At 47.1% G+C, this 12,121-nt stretch overlaps 1 long non-coding RNA gene across 5 annotated transcripts in view; it reads left to right on the top strand.

The window, feature by feature from the left end:
* The window catches only part of LOC123851363 (uncharacterized), a 92,452-nt gene that overhangs the window by 42,328 nt on the left and 38,003 nt on the right, over nucleotides 1-12,121 (top strand). The window contains exon 6 of one of the 5 annotated variants that reach the window (XR_010405719.1): nucleotides 1,406-1,563. The exons of the other annotated variants lie outside the window; for them this stretch is intronic. This is a non-coding gene — a long non-coding RNA (uncharacterized LOC123851363). The remainder of the gene's footprint in view (nucleotides 1-1,405; nucleotides 1,564-12,121) is intronic. 5 annotated transcript variants of the gene reach the window in all.

The following is a 12,121-nucleotide window of genomic DNA, read 5'->3' as shown; positions in this document are numbered from 1 at the left end:
TCTCAAGACATTCACTGAAAATATATATATTCTTCAAAATAATCACTTGCCTTTAGATGGTTACAAACCCCAGAGGAAAATCGGTGTTATTTCTTTGTATTCCCATCAGTAACCGTTTGGCTTAGAGTGACTTTTAGCTGTTTCCAAAAAATCAAATCCACCCTGAAAGCAAAGTGGTGTGCCTTCATGGAGGGTGGCCAAAGCAGAAGCCGCAGGCTGAGCGCGGCCAGCAGGGCAAAGAGAGCTTGCTTGCCCCTGCGCCTCTCAGGCTTGGACACTAGATGGCAGGCTTACCTTCCAGATAGAGGTGTCTGGTACCTTGTGGATTGTCTGGTGCCTCTGCGTCCGGCTGCCACTCACACTGCAGTAGATCCCAGGGACCTGGTGGGCTCCCCAGGGTGGGTGTGACTCAGCTTTGGTGAGGAGCAAGGGGAAGAGGGGTCTGGTTTGGGAATGCCTGCCTGACTGCAGCTATAGTAGGCTCAGGGTCCGGGCTCACTGGATCCCAAACCTCCTGGCTTGTGGCTACGGTGACTCCACTACAGGGCCAGCCACGCCCCCCTCCTACCTGCCGGCCCTAGGTGCGGGGCTTAGAAACGTCTCCAGCTTCCCCTGGGCTGGCTCAAAGTGCGAGGTCCTTCAGATCTCCCAAACCCAGGGAGGCGATGCTTTTTGCAAGCTTCTCTCAAATAGAGGGTGCTGCTCTGAGTGTGGGAACTGCTGAGCGCCAGCAAGGAAATGCACAAGCCTGTGCTGATCCTGGGCTGAGGTCTGTGGTTTCGTTACTGTGCAAGCCTCATAGTATTCTTGACACTTCTTTTGGCTGCCCCTGCCCTCCTCCCATCCTGTTCAGGGTTTAGACATCAGTACACATAAGTCCTCCTTTGGGGGGCAAGAACCTTCATGGGTTTGCTTCTGGATTCCTGGTGTCTGGCACACCGTGAGGGCCTCAGTGGATGTTTGCTAAATAAAATGATTGAATGAATGAATGTTGGGACTGAAAAATCATTTCATTTAACCTTATTCTAGAAAGGATCCCAAATGGATGGGAATGTGTATTTTCTGGGATGCCCGCCTTTATCTTTACTCCTTCTTCCTCACCCCAGGTGAGATTCCACCCCAGGATCTGAATTTGGGTTATGCCTGAACCTTTCTTACATCTAGTGAAAACCGCCCACGCTGCAATTTGAGACAGTTCTTTTTGCTATGATCTCAGCACAAGTCGATGATGGGATTGGGAAAAAATATTGTTAGGGGATGAGTTGTGTCCCCCAAAACCATACATTGAAGGCCTACCCCCTAGTAATTCAGAATGTGGCTTCATTTGGAGATAGGATCTTTAATGAGGTAATCAAGGCTGTTAGGGTGAGCCCTAATCCAATCTGACTGGTGTCCTTATTGGAAGGGGAGATTTGGACACACGGGGAGACACCAGGGATGTGTGCACAGAGGAACAACCATGTGAAGGGGCAGCAAAGAGGTCACCTGCGAGCCAAGGAGAGAGAGACTTCAGAGGAAAGCAACTCTTCAGGCACCTTGATCTTGGACTTCCTGTCTGGAACCGTGAGCAAATAAATTTCTGTTATGTAAGCCAGCCACTCAGTGGTATTTTGTTATGGCAGCCCTAGCAAATGAATACAAATATGATAGGATAGGATAGGATTAAAATATAATAAACATGATACGATATGTAATGTTTTGCCCCTTTTGTCAGCGTGTCCAGTGTCTAAAGAACTGTTGTCTAATTGATACGATGGCAGCTGAAGTGTCCACCTCTGGCCCCTGGCCCCTGGCCCTTGCCGGGTAGGTGGGAGGGAGAAAGAAAGAAAGGCCTCCTTAGAAAGGAGAGATGTCGACAGCTTTAGTCATGGTGTGGGCTGCCCTCCCAGGTCTTCTTTATTTTTTTATATTTTTTAAAGATTTTATTTATTTATTAATTTAATAGAGAGAGAGAGCGCACACAGCAGGGGGAGTGACAAGCAGAGGGAGAGGGAGAAGCAGACTCCCCGCTGAGCAGGGAGCCCGATGCAGGGCTCGATCCCAGGACCCTGGGACCATGACCCCAGCGGAAGGCAGACACTGAACCAACTGAGCCACCCAGGCGCCCCTCCCAGGTCCTTTTTAGAAAAACCCATCATCCGCTGTGATGAAGAACAGGGTGATAGAGCCCTCGGGAGAGTGGGTTCCTGGGCACCCCAAAAGCTAAGCTCCTCAAAGAGGTCAGCACGGCCTCAGTGGCCCAAAGGCTGACACATCAAGACAAATCAAGTCTGTCAGAGAAAGCAGCAGAAGAGGCTGCTTGTGGGCGATTAGATTAGACCAGAGAAGATTGAGTAAAGGCTCCCCACCTGGAGATGGAGGACATGGGAGGGAAGGAGGCAGGGCACAGGGCTGGCTGTGGAAGTGTCAGTGAGAAGCTAAAACACTGAAGCAAAGTCAGCTCAGCAGACACAAACACCTTGGGGTCAGAGACCATTGAAGGGGGAGCTGTGAAAAACAAGGCAACTCCTCTCTCCTTCCAGAGTCACATTGACATGGTAGGATTTAGTCTTATGAGGACTGACTATAGGTAATTCGCTCTGTAGAGTGGAAATTCTGGGTCACGTTATGGGTGGAGGGGCCGGGATGCATAGAAGAAGCTAAAACTGAGACTCAGCTCTCCTGGGTGTGTGGCCACGGGTGGTTGTGGCACAGGGAGGCCACGCCTTCCTTGCACTGCTGGAGACCTTCCCTCTCCTCCCATAAATGCCAGTGTGAGTAGACATACTGGGGAGAAGAGAGACACCCCAATAGGAGTACACGTAGTGAGGAGACCATCACCCGTAGTGAGTGTCTCCCGCCTTGGCACAGACACACAAGAAGGGAAGTGGGGAAAGGGGCTTTTCCCTCTGCCCTAATTTCCAACTTAGTCTGGCTCAGATGAAGGAGCTAAGAATAAACCTTGGTCTCTTGGTCCTGGACTCAGGATTAGCCCCCGCCCCTTTCCTCCACCTACCCCCCGTCTCACCACATTTCTCACTCCAAGGAGAGATGGCGGAGAATCTGGTCCTGCAGCTCCAACCGTGTGTCTGTGGGCAGCAGAGCTGGGTGGTTGCACTTCACTATTGGGAAACACTTGGGCCCCTAAGAAAGAAGAACAAACCACGAAAAGCTTAGATACCACCACTTAACACCCCATTTCCCTGATGAAGTTATCAAGACCCAAAATGGGAGAAAGGACCTGCCAAAGGTCATATGGGACTGATCAGATCTTCTAGTAGGTATTACCCAATGTAGCCATGTAGGTCACTTCAAAACACATACCATAGAGTAATAGCTCAAATACAGCCTTTTTTTTTTTTTTTTTTTTTTGGTCTATGTACCAATCTAGTCTATTTTTCAAAAGTCAATTCTTAAAGCACTTTAAATATCCCCTAACTACCTTATGTCAAAATTCTAACATGCACATGAAAATAGAGACTGCTCCTATGTAACCGTGTCTAGGTGGATGGTCATTTCTAGGCCCTACATTTTGTAAAGCACATCAACATGGAGCAACAAGCTAACTATGGTGGGAAGCTTCTGGAAACCAGGCCATACAGAGGAGGAACTAGGGAAATTCAGCTTGTGGAAGAAAATACTGAAGAGAACCAGACAATGAGCTTCAGAAGGTGAAGGCTGAAGGTAGGAGAGCGTGAATCACATACATATTGTTCCTCAGAGCAAAACTAGGACCTAAACCTGCTAGAAGTCAGATTCAGATCAGAGGAAGAAAGAACTTTCCAGGTTAGATTTTCCTTTCTTCTCAGTCTTCTTTGGAGAGGGTTGTCTTAGCTTGGGCTTCTGTAACAAAATACCATAGACTGGATGGCTTAAATGACACACATTTCTCACAGTCCTGGAGATAGGAAGTCCAAGGTCAGGAAGCCAGCATGGTTGGGTTCTTGGTAAGGGCCTGCTTCCTGGTTTATAGATGGCCACCTTCTCCCTGTATCTTCACATGGCAGGGAGAGAAAGAGGGATCTCAAGTCTCTTGCTCTTCTTATAAAGACGTTAATTCCAGGAGTGCCTGGGTGGCTCAGTCGGTTGGGCATCTGCCTTGGGCTCGGGTCATGATCCCAGGGTCCTGGGATCCAGCCCCGAAATCGGGCTCCCTGCTCAGCGGGGAGCCTGATTCTCCCTCTGCCTGCCGCTCCCCTGGCTTGTGCACTCTCTCTCTAATAAATAAATCTTTTTTTTTTTTAAAGGCATTAATTCCATCATGAAGTCCCACCCTCATGACCTAATCTAACCATAACTGCCTCCCAAAGGCCCCATCTCCAAATACCATCACATTGGGGATTTGGGTTTCCACATGTGAATTTGGGAAAGACACACTAATTCAGTCCATAGTAAGGGTTTTTGGTAACATACAACTGATTCACAAGAGAACGCCATTACCTTGTAGATGTTTCTCTCTGATAGACCCAGAATCTCCTCAGGGACCTCAAGGAACTGAGTGCTGTCTATACTGAATCCAGCATTCGGCAGAGGGCAGAAGTATAGGAAAAACCCAAGGAGCCTGGGGGTGTGGACAAGAGAAGTGACAGAAGGGGCTCCTGAATGCCTGGGTGTTGTGGTGCCTCATAAGCAGTGGGAGCTAGTGGTTCAGCCTTAGCCGGGGGTGTGCAGGACATGGGTTCTCTGGCTACCATGAGATTATGGTGCTTCCTGTGTAGAGACCTGGGAGCCATTTTTCTGAGCACATAGAAGTAGAGCAAACTTACAGTTGTATTGTGGTTTGTTGTTGTTTTGTTTTGTTTCTGGGTTTTTTGGGGGGTGGGTGGGGTTTTTTTGTGCATCATGGTTACAGACCCAGCCGTCAATATGACATGTGGGATCTTTTTGAACCATATGGTGGCAGTGGCACATTTAGTGCCCTTAGCCCTCTCCATTGGAATGGAGCCAAGAGGGACTCAATGTCCATAAAGGCAGGACCACTGTTGAAGAAACTCCCAGCTATTTGTACTCCGCCATTCTCTTCTTCTACCCATGTAAGCTCCCTGAAGCAGAACCATAGTTATGTAGGTTGTGCACTGCACAACTCCAGGAGGCACCATTCCCAACCTGTGCAATTCTCACTGGCAGCTCTATGTGAAGTCAGAGACCATGGGGAAGTCAGAGACCACGGGGAACCCAGGAGCCAGCCCAAACCATTATTTCAAAAAGACTCATTGCCTTGGGGCCCCTGGCTGGCTCAGTTGGTGGAGTGTGTGACTCTTGATCTTGGGTTGTGAGTTTGAGCCCCACAGTGGGTGGGGAGATTACTTAAAGATAAAATCTTTAACCATTGAGGCCTGCCCAGGTCCCAACCCGTCCATGGTTTGGGGTTGCTGCCTGCCTCAAAAAGGAAAGCAAAGTTGTCTTCTCCTCTGAAAAAGCCTCCTACATAGTTGGCTTTGGCATCTTCTGGGAATAGGGAGTCAGGGATTGAGGCCTCATGAGTTTGGGTTTTCAGCTGAGGTAGAGAGAGAAGCCAGTGCTTATAACCAGAAAGTCTAGAGTCCGGTGTAGTTACCTCTAAGACTCATGACTGTTAACCCAGCCTGGGCTCTATTTCACGACAGTCATAGAACTGGATTCCTTAACAATAAAATAATAATAATACAGTTAAAAATAAAATAAAATCTTAAAAAGAAACAAACACTCATTGCCTCGAGAGGGGCAGTTGACCTTTTCACAGACATTGGTATGAGATTGATGGGATTCCAGCCACACCGCCAATGAAAGATGAGTGGCCCTCCCAGGTATTTCCCTACTGGACATGACCTTCAGGAAAATTACAAAATGAGTGGTTCTCAAGTTCTCACACTAAGTTGGATATTTTTATTTTATTTTTCCTTTACATTGCTCAAAAGCAACTTAACCAGTATAATATGCTGATGGAAAACGTTGCATATTAAATCCCAAAGTATAAGTTATAGGCTTAATTTTAACCTAATGTCATTTGAAATGGGAAACCATAGTTGCAAATAGCCCTGAATGTGATTAAACTCCAATAGGGGTTGGGAATAATGGAGACATGACAGACCCCCTCACAATAGCTTGCTCTGCTCAATAGGCTAAATGAAATTATGTACCTGACACACGGTGTATTTTCTGAGAACTAAAATGCACTTAACATCTCTGCAGTTGATATGCCAGATATTTTTTTTTCCTATGGAGAAGAACATTAAATTTTTAAATTATTTATATATCTTTTTAAGTTGCTGGAAAAACTGTGATCTGCCAGTACTATTTACTGGAAAATCTGTGACTCTCTTGAAAAAGGTCCCCCTGCCTTCATGGGTGAAATTGAGAAATTTAGAAAGAATGACAAATTGGCCATGATGCTGGGAAGGAGAGAGGTGGATGTGGCCAGAGTCCCAGGGACTGGGCTTTAAATAAGAAAGAGTTCCCTGGTTTTCAGAGAAACTTGGGGTGGGGGGATTCCTTCAGTCACTGAGAGCTCAACACTGCACTTTATTCTGGCGAAACCCTGAAACATTGTATGTCTCTGGGTAAGAAGAACAGAAGGAAGTAGAAGGTGTGGTCAAATGTGTCTTGAAGACACTATTTTTTCCATAGAAAAATTTGTTTTTGTTTTTTTAAAGATTTTATTTATTTATTTGACAGAGAGAGACACAGCAAGAGAGGGAACACAAGCAGGGGGAATGGGAGAGGGAGAAGTAGGCTTCCTGTGGAGCAAGGAGCCCGATGCGGGTCTCGATCCCAGGACCCTGGGATCATGACCTGAGCCGAAGGCAGATGCTTAACCGACTGAGCCACCCAGGAGCCCTGAACAATTCAGTTTTGATCCCAGTACTCCACCACTGACTGACTTCCCGTTATAGCAAAATTTTTCAAAAATTCACTCTTCCCTCTTGAAACCTCGCAGGTTCGGGCTTTTGTGTCTACTACTTCACACGGCCACGTTTGCCAAGGTCACAAAGGGCCTCCACACAGGAAATGTAATGGTCAGCTTTTGTGGTCATCTCACTAGGCTTCTCAGCTGGGTATTGGACATGACTGCTCATGCTTTCCTCCTTGAAATACTTTCTTCGGGGATCCCACCTGCTTCTGTCTTACTACCTGTCCTTCTCAGTCTCGACATCTCTATATGGATGTGTAAGAGGCCCCTAAGTATGTCCGAAACTAGACTCTTAATATCCACCATCCAAGTTTGTTCTTGCCGCTTACCAGTTAATACATAGGCCAAAAATCTCGTAATCAACTTTAACTTTTCTTTTTTTTAACACCCACAGCCAGTCCTTGGGCAATACCTTTCAGATCTGCCTTCAAAATATAACAGAATCTAACCTCTGCTCACCATCTCCACTGCTGTTTTCCTGGTTCAAACCATCCACCCTCCCCCCCACCCCCATGATCACAAGAACCTCCAAACTGCATTCTGCTTCTGCTCCCTCCCTCACAGACTGGCCTCAAAACCCCAGCCCCAGTGGGCTAGTGAGCTTGTTCACATTTAAGTCCGATCACAGGATCCAGACTTGCATTCTTTCTCTAATATCCTGCTGCCCTCCTCCTTCCAAGAAGGTCACATCTAGGTGGGGGACAAGGAAAGGATTGGTGGAATTAGGACTTGAGTCAAGCTTGAATAACAAATAGTATTCAAATGGGCAAGGGTGGGGGGACAGTGCACTCTGGGGAATGCCACAGGTGGGGTCCCCAAAGCCTCAAGGCTCACATGTATTCAGAGATCGGAGAAGGGCCCAGGGGCGTGGACATGTAACATTCATGCTGGGGAGTGCCTGGGAAGATGGGTGGAGGGCCTTGAATGTCACACTCAGGAGTTTGGCCTTTATCCTGCATTTTCCAAGAGGCTTGGGCATAAGGGGAGTGGGAGCAACTATGAAATTCACTTAGCATAGTTATCTCAGCTGCCTGCCAAGTAGTCTATTTAGTCCAATTCACAGGCAGAGCTTTGTTGAGCATTGAGAAGTCACTTGCTCCGTGTGAATCCAATCACCATGGCAGGCACACCTCAAAGAGGGAACACACAGCCGCCTCTGAAAAGCCTACCCCACACTCTGGCACCTCAATTCATGAATATGCTTTTCCAACGTCTGACGCTGCTGCTTAGCAAGGATATTATGGGACAAATCCCTGATTTGACCTTTTGTATCTCTATCCATCCCACTGTGCTAAAAGCAATTATGTGCATCTTGTGTGTGGCTGTTGGAAAGGGGAGTCACTTAGCGACGGGTCCCTTTCACACTCCAACTGTCCTCTCGCTCATTCCTTACCTCCCTAGCTGCGGCCTGCACAGCAGGCCTCCTCCCCTGCTTGGCAGAGTCGAAAATGGCATTAAGGGGAGGCGAGCAGGTGTAAACAGGTGGAAACGGTTCCCGTCATGGCGATTAGCATTCCCCTTGGCCAGACACAGCAATGGAGGGAAAATGGGGCTACAGGGGGGACAGGGAGGAGAACGCTGGCTGGGGAGCCGGAGGCAGAAGAGGGCTGAACTCCTTGTCAAAGGCACAGCCAACTTTCTACAAAAACTTCCTACAAAACAAAGCAATCCTCACGTCAGGGTGAATGGTAATGGTCTCTGCCTGGGGATGATCTGTCAGCTCTCTTCTTTGCCTGTAGTAGATTTATGTGTGCTCGTGCCTGGGTGATTAAATATGTGTGCAAGGATCGACGTCTGCACGTGTCAGAATGCACAGTTGTGTCTGTGTGTGTCTCCATCTGGTTGTGTGCGGTCCAGTGCCCGTACGAATGCCTGAGTGTTTTCTACGTGTGTAGACTAGTAAGTGTGGATGCTTAGGAGAACACATGTTGGTACCTATCTATGTGTATCTAAGGATGTGTATATGGAACGTGTGTATCTGCACGGCTGCATGCGTGTCATTTCTGGACATGGTATATTCCTCTGTGTATCCGTGTGTGGAGGTACTTGTTGGCATGCATGAAAAGGGGCTGAGTGGAGAAGAGCTCCCCTCTCCTTCTCTCTGACAGAGCAGCTCAGCATGACTGTGGAGGTCATTCTAATCCTGGCCAGAGAGGGGAGGCTTGAGGTTACTAAATTGCCCAAGGGTTTGGTTCTTCGGGAACTTAGACCCTTGACTCCGTTCTCCCTGTCCCCCAAACTCCAGCCCTAAATGTAGTGGAAAGACAGACCCCAGAGCTAGGGAGGATGTCCAGGAAGACAACCCAGGGAGACAGTTAACAGGCTGGAGGTAAGATCCCCAAGGAATTGGGAGAAGATCAAGGATCTTTTCTGAGCTTTTGTATATAAATAATTTACAGTGGAAAAGTGAGCTGGCCTCTTGGGCAGGAGGTAAATGCAGACAATGAAATAATGGTGAGTAAAGTGATCTGCTCCCAGCCCAGGTTCACCCCTGATTGAGCTGAAAAAAGACTGGGGGAGAGGAAGTAAAACTGGCAGGTGTGGGAGGGATATCAGAGCCGATCAGAGCCGACCTGGACCATCTCTGCCGTCTGCAAGATTGCTCACCTCCCAGTCCCACAGACATTCACCTGATGGTGCCGCCATTGACTCAGGAACTATGGCAGAAAGGAGAGAATTAGCAAGGCCTGCAGTCAGAACTATATGTTATTATCCAAAAAACCTCCCAAGCATGGCAGGTTTTATTGCATTTGGCAGCTTCCTGGCACTCCAACTTCCAGTCAGCAGTGTGTGACCTGCCTGACATGATCTTGTCACCCATTCCAGATCATTTGGGGCCTTTCAGATTATTTGCAAGGTAGGGAGGGGTTGATGAAGCCCCAGGGTTAGGCTCTCTCCTTTTAAAATCATCCAAGAGACTTGCTCAGACCTTTTATGATTACTTATTGATTGCTCATTGTATGTAAACTAAGAATAGAGATAGAAAACAAAATAAAAATTATCCATGAGGACACAAGCTGCAATAACCAACATTTAACACTCCAATGGATATCTGCCCAGGCTTTTTCTTTTCTTTTTTTTTTTTTTAAAGATTTTATTTATTTATTTGAGACAGAGAGAATGAGAGACAGAGAGCATGAGAGGGAGGAGGGTCAGAGGGAGAAGCAGACTCCCTGCCGAGCAGGGAGCCCGATGCAGGACTCGATCCCGGGACTCCAGGATCATGACCTGAGCCGAAGGCAGTCGCTTAACCAACTGAGCCACCCAGGTGCCCTGCCCAGGCTTTTTCTTCCTGTTTATATAGCTATGTGCATATATATATATATATATATATATATATATATACAGTTTTATATATATAAACAGTATTTGTTTTATATATATATACTTTTATATATATAACTTATTTTTATCACTTATTTTATCACTTATTAATATGTCTTAAATATCTTTCCATGTCAATAAAAATTTACACCATTTTAATTTTTTTCCAAGTTTTTATTTAAATTCCAGCTAGTTAGCATACAGTGCAATATTAGTTTCAGGAGTAGAATTTAGTGATTCAACACTTCCATACAAGGCTCAGTGCTCATCACAAGTGCCCTCCTTAACTCCTTAATCCCACATCGCAGCCATTACAGGGACTGAGAGCCTCTCAAGGCCAGGGACTGGATTCTCCTTACCACCATGTGCCCAATACCTGACCCCGTGTCAGACGCACAGCCCAGAAGATGCTAATGAGTACTGTGTAGGAGAACACAACGTGGGAACCCCCACCAGCCAGCCTTAGTCCCACTGGATCGTCTTTCCCCTCATCTGCACTGGTGACCAGTGCCCTCCACTCCTGCCAAGAATCTCAGCCAAGCCTACGGGCTCTGAAGCCAGAGTGTGTGGGTTCAAATCCCTCCTCCTCCACTTACTAGTGCAATCCTGGGTTAGTCACCTAACACATCTGTACCTCAGTGTCCTCATTTGTGAAATGGGAGTAAGAATAGGACCTATTTCATCACAGGGTATGGGGGGGATTAGTTGGTTCATATTGACACAGCACCAGAAACAGGAGTGAGCACTTTGTAAGCTCTCAGAAACAGCCAGCTGTGACTATTACCATGATTATTACCTCAAATGGAGAGAAGTGAGGCTTTCAGTCAATCTTGGAAGGCTTGGCTTCTTGTAATTATATCTCTTTTGACTCTTCAAAAGAGCTCTGCTCTTTTGAGTTCCTCTCTTTCTCTCCCCAGAGACCTGGAGCTTATGTGTCTGAAAGCTATTAAGCAGACCTGTGCTGCCTCCATTACTCAAGGCAGAGCGCCTGGCCCCCATTACTCTCCTGCATCTGATGGAGTTCTTGGCTTCTCTTAAGCACTTGTCTCAGGGATTAAAAGACAGTCTTTGTTTCCCCATCTTTGTACAATTGGGAATCTGACCATTGGCTCCAAGATCACCTTTATAATTTTCCCAAGGACCCCAGAACCCCTATTCATGCTAATACAGTATTGGTGGCCTACGGTGATGTCTAGAGCTTCTGAGGTGGGCACACAGACTTCCAGGGACATGGACACATTGTCTCCCATCAGAAGAAAATGACATGTGCTCTGAGTTGTACATGTAGGCTTGGGAATGGCCTGTACAGAACTATTCACATTCTCAGAGTCCTTTGAGATCCATAGTATGCTTTTTAGCAGGGTCTTCTCTGGAGTTAAGGAAACTCTGTGGAGCTCTAGCAAGTCATGTCCTTGACAACATGTGAAAGAAGTGAAGTCTGTCTCCGGTACTCCCATCTGTGCATTCACGCCCCGCTTAGTGATTCATTCAATGGATGTTCCTTGAGTACAAGGTGCCAGGCATGTCTGGTGCTGGGAGAGTGAAACGTCCAACACGGAACCTGAGCCATAGAGTTCGTAGTCAACCACGTATATGGTCAACAAACGATCATGTAAGACAGTGCATTCCCTGCTATGATGAGGAAAGCAAAGGGAGCCATAGGGATACACTGCAGGGGCATCAGGCCCAGACTGAGATGAGTAGGAAAGGTCTCCTGAAGGAAGGGATGTCTGAACTGGAATTTGGAGGATGAGTAGGAGTTAGGCAGCCAAAGGAGTGGGCACAGTATATCGAAAGGCCAGAAAACAGAAGAGAGCAAGGAATGATGAAGGGTATGAAGGATGTTGAGTGTTTCAGGATCGTAGCATTACCAAGGCAAGAGTGATGAGAGAAAAAGCTAGGGAGGCAGGCAGGGACCAGATCCTAATG

The sequence above is a fragment of the Mirounga angustirostris genome, unplaced genomic scaffold, assembly GCF_029215605.1.
Source record: "Mirounga angustirostris isolate CCGP_5_RB_7025 unplaced genomic scaffold, mMirAng1.0.hap1 SCAF_10, whole genome shotgun sequence".
Taxonomy (NCBI): Eukaryota; Metazoa; Chordata; class Mammalia; order Carnivora; family Phocidae; genus Mirounga; species Mirounga angustirostris.
The sequence above is the reverse complement of the archived record's forward strand: the minus strand, read 5'-3'. Positions and strand labels throughout refer to the sequence as shown.